We start from the raw sequence: 6,553 nt of genomic DNA on the forward strand, positions 1-6,553 counted from the left end.
TTTTTAGAAGCTATATTTTGGAAATTAAGATTTTTTATGGTTAACACTCACCCCCACGATCATTATTGGAGTTGATTCGTTGTAAAATCCATTATTAGATCATTTTTATATCACATATAGAAGACCTCTACTAAATTTGGAGTTTATAGGAGCTATAGCTTGGAAATTAAAAATTTTAATTGTTAACACCTACCCCCGCAAACTCCTGTGAGGTATCTTAAAATTCGTTCGTATATTATTTCTACATCTTTTAGCGAAAATTCCTACCCAATTGGAGTCTGTAGGAGCTATAGATTGAAAATTAAAAATTTTCATTGTTAATACCCACCCCCGCAACCCCCTGTGGGTTGAGATATCCTAAAATTCGTTTATAAATTATTTTTACATCACTTACAGAAAATTCCTACAAAATTTTGAGTCGATAGGAGCTATAGTTTAAAAATGGGAATTTTCCATTGTCAACGCCCCTGCAACCCCCCTTGTGGGTAGAATTTCGTAAAATCCGTTCTTAGCTGACCTCTACTCGGCGAAAGGAATATTCCTACAAAATTTCAAATCTCTACGCCTTATGTTTCCAGAGATATCGTGATGAGTTAATATATAGGTGGAAATCTCATATATATATATATATATATAGATTAAAATAAAATATATAATCAGCGTGAATATATTAATTATACTAACTTTTATAAGTTGGAGGCCCTCTTCTTCATTCAACTAACTAATGAATACTAAACGTATCATAACCAATAAATACTAAACAAAACACAATCGATTAAATGATAGACAGATTCTTTTTTGTTTTTAAACAAAAGATAGTAACGTAAATAAATACCATATTTACATAACCTAGAAATGAATTAACAAAACCGTTGCTATAGACAATAATTCATGTCACAACCTTGTGTATGCGTGGGTAGATGCGTGGGAGTGCGTAGGTGGATGCGTGGGAGGGTGTGTGGAAACGCGTTTATAAGCATTGAAGTGAAGTTAGACATTTTGCCGGTCCTTGTGCGCTCGAATATGAAGAAGAAGTGATGTTCATTTGTTTTCGTAGCAGAAACAAATGACTATCCACGTAAATTTGAAAAAAAAAATGGTAAAGGGTTGATGGAATTCAAAAAATGAATAGCCTAAAACCTTCTACAATTAATTCCGCGTCGAATGGTCATAGTCTCATGCCGATCGGTCCAGTAGTTTTCAAGTTTATCGATAACAAAGAAAAAAAAAGTTGCTTATATATATATATATATATATATATAGATAAATATAAACATAGCTCATTGATCTCGATCTAATCATTTGTTGCTCTCAGCGGAAAAATTTGGAGTGCAAAATACATGAGACAAGTCCAGAAGTAAGAAAACTAGTTTATTATATTAATAACTGGTATATATACCCAGGTATACCTACAAAGTTTTAAAATTGATTATGATATTTATACTTTGTTACTTAAATTTTTTTTACTTGTACAATTTTCTTTCTTGTTAGTTAATTTTTAAATCTTTCAAATATGAATTCAGTAAAAGTACTTCAGGAAAAACTTGCTTGCATTGTCAACTGTTGCAGCAACATTTTTCAATTGATTCAACAGTCTGTTGGTGATCCGGGATCAGCAGTCCACATGTGCAATGTGATTTTTACAGCAATGATAATGATTTTTGTTTTTAGTAAATCTATTGATACAAATTTATCTACACGTAGATCGAAATGACAAAAACATAAAATCTAATGCTGACATCATTAGAACTGTGATCAATGTTATGCTTAAATTAAAAAGCTTTGGTAATTTAGTAGTATATACTATAGATATATATCTGCTTTCGTTTCAGCAGACACCTGATGATTTAAACAAATCTTGAAGTTTTTTTTTTTTTAATACACGTACTTCAAAATTTATGCCATATTACTTTTACTGTAAACATATTTATATTATTACAGATTTTCAGATTTCAGGATTAACTTTCACTCTACATCTATAACCTGGGTTAATGTCCTGGAGCAGTTAGACGATCTCTAGCACTCCACCGTACCGTTTGATTTCAATTATTATTACAATTTCTATTATTATAATTATAAATATTATTTATCATTACACAAAATAATATATAAATTGAAAACTATCGTGAAAGAAGAAGGTTGAGAAAAAGTAATCTTAAATATAGTGTCCTCTTGATATGTCATAATACCACAAAATTGAAAAATATCAATAAAGAAAATGAAGACCCGGATATTGTTATTTTGAAGATTCATGTTCTGGTCTTTAAAACTCATAAGTATGGAGAAGGTTCCGCGTGATGTGAAACTAAGGTAAAAATCAAAGTTCATTATTTATTAATTCTATTTTTTAATTTCTAATGGAACTTTTGAGTAAATTTTCATTTTTCCGTAAATTAGCTTTTAAAATCATATGCTTAATGAAGTAATGCCGTGGACACAAAAATTTTATTAGTTGAAAATATTTTCTTGATGACCGAAATTATTTTTAATGATCATGTAGGTTTTCGAAAAATTTATTAAATCGACAAATGAAGATCCAGAGACAAGGGATAAAAATTAAGAAATTTATGAAGTTTAAGAGGTCCAAGTATCTGCGAAGAGTTGAGAAGAAGAACAATCTGGATAAAAACAGAAGAAACGACTGAGAAAGTAACCGACGAATCAATTTAAAATCCAGAGAGTTCATCAGAAAATATGTCTGCTGAGAATGTAGACCAGTGGATGAATGTGGTTAAAGTAATCATAACAATCATTTGCGATCATTTAACTGTGAATATTTGAGCTCAGAATGTTTAGATAATGTTTCAGAGTTAATAATGTTCTAACTGCCCTCATAACACTTTCAGTAAGAATTGAAGCTTCAGATGAAACAGTTGGTCATGTAAAAATGCAGTTAGCTTCAGAAACAATTTTTTGTGGCGCTGAAAAATGAGCAAAAGCTACTAAATTTTTACTATTTCCTAATCCCAATATTACCGTACTTAATCATGATTGTGTTCTCGGTTTAATTGAATTGATAATGACATCTGTAAGTTTATAATTATTATATGCAAAAATATTTTTCTTATTAAATATTAACAGTGTTCATTTAATACTACTAAAAATTCATTTCAGTAATTCGCTTTATCGTTTCAAGTTTTGGAGAGGTTGAAATAACATGTGAATTAAATCAAATTACCAATGCTTAATACAGAACGGATAATTCTGACAAAATGTTAGTAACTTTGACTAAAAAATTATCGTTAATATCAGTATTAATATATCGGTTACAGTACCAATATTATTTTTTTATCCTTTAAAAGTGAAATTTTAATCTTTTTTTTTTTTCTTATTTTTGTAATTCAGGATAGACATAAGTACATTGCTATTTTATAAAATATTTAACGAAATAATAAATTTAGAATTCTATCACATTATAATAATATTTAACATTTGTTTTGTATTGTATTGGTATTTTTTATTTCTTATTTTTATGAAGAAAATTAGTTTACATACGAGTCACGTATCGGAAAAAGTGAGTAATATGATACAAAATCTCACAGAAGGCAACCATGACGCTGATCTAGACGCATGCTGGAGGCACTGGTTCAGAAGCCCTCCAATAAGAGAAATTTGTATCCTGTTAATATATTTTCAGCAATCATGTAGAACCCAGCTAATAAATTACTATATAATAGAGTCTGTTAAAGCAGGCTGTGCATCTTGTATCAATAAATAATAATAAATAGTTTACATACGAATAGTTTACAAAGCCTGATAAATTTAAATTCTTAATTATTAACCTATTTTTAAATGAGTAATATTAGTAAATTTTAACATTGTTTAAGAATAACATTACTATTGATGGTTTCTTTGATAAACAAAGTAGTAAAAGAACTTAATATACAAAAACTTAAATCATTTTTATTGGTTTAATGAATTTTTTATGAAGTTTTATGTATTAAACATTTATTTTTATTAATAATGGAAGCACTACTAAATTTTTTATTAACAAAAGCTATTACTTTTTACTTTATGGTAGTTTTTTATTATTTGAAGCATGCAATTAAAAAATATATTAGATATGTTATAAAAAAAAATAGAACATTTATAAAATCCTACGAATTATCAGTCTATAGTATATTACTATCATAGATTGCAAAGAAAAGAATTCATTGTATATTTTTAATGTAAAGAGCACCATGGGGTAACACTTTATGGCTATCAGCTGTTGGTTCAGCCTTTTTCATAAGATCATTATAAGATACCCATCGTCCAGAGGCTCTTCTGCAATAAGCGATGTAATGAGCAGATGAATATCCTGCTACTGCGCACAATCTAAAATTAGATAAAAAACTAACATAAATTAAAAATTTAAAAAGTACATAGATATATTCAAAGTAATCTACAAACCGATAACGAAGATCCTGGCTACTACCATCTTCATTAGTGACCGGTACCGTTAAATAAACTGGAAGCTCTCGTAACTTGCATTCTTGACCCTCTTTTTGTTGTCTTGTTTTAATATCCAATTCAATATATATCATGAAATTAGGACTTCGTCGGCGTATTCTGCTATTCCCATCACAGTAGTTACAGTGCATATTATAAATAACACTATCAAAATCTAAGGTTTTTTGTAGTGAACCAAACCCACGCTGAATGAGAGTTTTGTAATCTGTAGGGAAAAGAACTACGTTTTTCATGTTATTATTTTTACAATTTAAAGTCGGGCAATAATTCTTTTCAAATACACTCGGTTCGTCTGCAAAAAGTCGAGTCCAAAGAGCACTTATATTATCTTGACAAAAGAACGTTCGTGATATGGGTGTAGCATCACAATTTTTATTTTTAATTTGTCCTTGAACTTTTTCCGTTTTTTTGTAGATAGGATATAAAATGTCGAATCTCTTTTGATAAATATCCTTAGTTGCACCATAACACCGGCACACAAAAAAAAAAAAGTTGTCTGTACTTGGGACGCGCCACATATATTCCCATGTAATTTGACCCGCTGAACCCGAATTTGAGGTCCGTTTGGCCCCTACACCCTAGGATTTTGAGAAAACTGTAAAAAACCGAAAAAAAACGGGAAAATTGGGGGTTTTGGTGATTGAAAAATTTTTTTAGATTCTAACTATGCATGATTTTCATGTATTTCGATCTGCTTTATACTTATCTGAAGTGTACTCAGACCAGCAGCCATTAAAAGTCTAAGTAAATCCCGAAAAACCCATGAAAATTGCGAAAAAAAACAAAAAATTCCCAATATTGTGATAAAAAAAAATGTATTGAGCTAAATATATGATGATTTTCATGTAGGTTTATCGACGACATATAAATCTCCAACTTTTATAACTCAGACGTCTCGAAAACATCAAACAAATGTGCAAAAAACCCCGAAAATTGGAAAAAATCAAATGTAATATAATAAAAATCGAGTTATTATTCAAAATAAATAAAAAATCATATCATTCGATCTGTGGTGCATAAAAAGTATTTCGTCTTAAGACTTAAAAATTAATTTTTCGGAAAATATCATCAAAACCCTTTGGATTTGAATTTTTAATTCGTTCTCCGCTTATATCTCACCCTTTTATCTTCAAACGTCCTGCATAAAGGGTTTCTCTTTCGTTTCCTCTCTTCTTCGGGTAAATCTCTCTTCAGAGTCCAACAATGATCTACCATCATATTGACATCCACTCATGTTTTGATGGAATGTTTCTTCTCTTTCTTCACTGAAATTACCAAGATTTTCAGGAAAGTGTGAAAGATGAGATTGTAAATAGTGCAATTTTGTATTCACATTCCCTAAAAAATTTCGAGATACTTCCTTAAAACTTCCCCAAGCTGCTCTCTCAATCTTGTGCATCTCATACTCAAGATTAGCATCCTGGAATTGAGTCCGAATTTGGGGTACATAAAAAATTCCTTCTTTCAATTTATTGTCACTTATAGCTGGAAATTTTTCGTCCAAGTACTTAACACAGTTGCCATTTTTATCGAGAGCTTTGACAAAATGCTTCATAAGGTCAAGCTTGATATAAAGTGGTGGCAGCAAGTACTTGTAAGGATTAATGAGAGATTCTCGCATAACGTTGTGAGAACCATGATTCAAATTCTTTCTTGTTGGCCGTTCTTTTCTACTGTAGGGAATTTTCCGATCGTGACTATCCTACAAACATACAAGAAGGGATATATTGTGAACCAGATTGTTGGCTTAACTAGTGTAGCAATTTTCAGATCACCACAAACTTTTCAATGATTTTTGGTCAAATGAGCTACTGGAGTCGGTGCTTTGAGACTTCGCTTAGACAAAGCAATGAAAAACTTTCACTCCTCGTCCTGAAAGTGTTCGGCTTTAACTCATCAATCAAACTTCTTACATCTGAACAGTCCACTAATGAATTTTCGCCGTTTTAAAAATGTTATCAGATTTTTTTCCCTATCACGATAAAAATAAGCTGTTGTATTTTTAGTTAATAAATTTTTTTCTTTTAAGCTGATGTTTCAGGGTTTTCACTTCTAGGAACTTTTGGGCTCAGAATCGATTTCTTGCTTAAATGCTTGTGCC

General features: G+C 30.3%; 1 long non-coding RNA gene across 1 annotated transcript; it reads left to right on the forward strand.

Annotated features, from left to right (window-relative positions):
* Positions 1-2,213: 2,213 nt before the first annotated feature.
* On the forward strand, positions 2,214-3,671 carry LOC123262047. Its single transcript, XR_006508839.1, has 3 exons — positions 2,214-2,310; positions 2,501-3,028; positions 3,115-3,671. It is a non-coding gene; the product is annotated as an uncharacterized LOC123262047 (long non-coding RNA).
* Positions 3,672-6,553: the final 2,882 nt, after the last annotated feature.

The sequence above is a fragment of the Cotesia glomerata genome, linkage group LG3 (assembly GCF_020080835.1).
Source record: "Cotesia glomerata isolate CgM1 linkage group LG3, MPM_Cglom_v2.3, whole genome shotgun sequence".
Taxonomy (NCBI): domain Eukaryota; kingdom Metazoa; phylum Arthropoda; class Insecta; order Hymenoptera; family Braconidae; genus Cotesia; species Cotesia glomerata.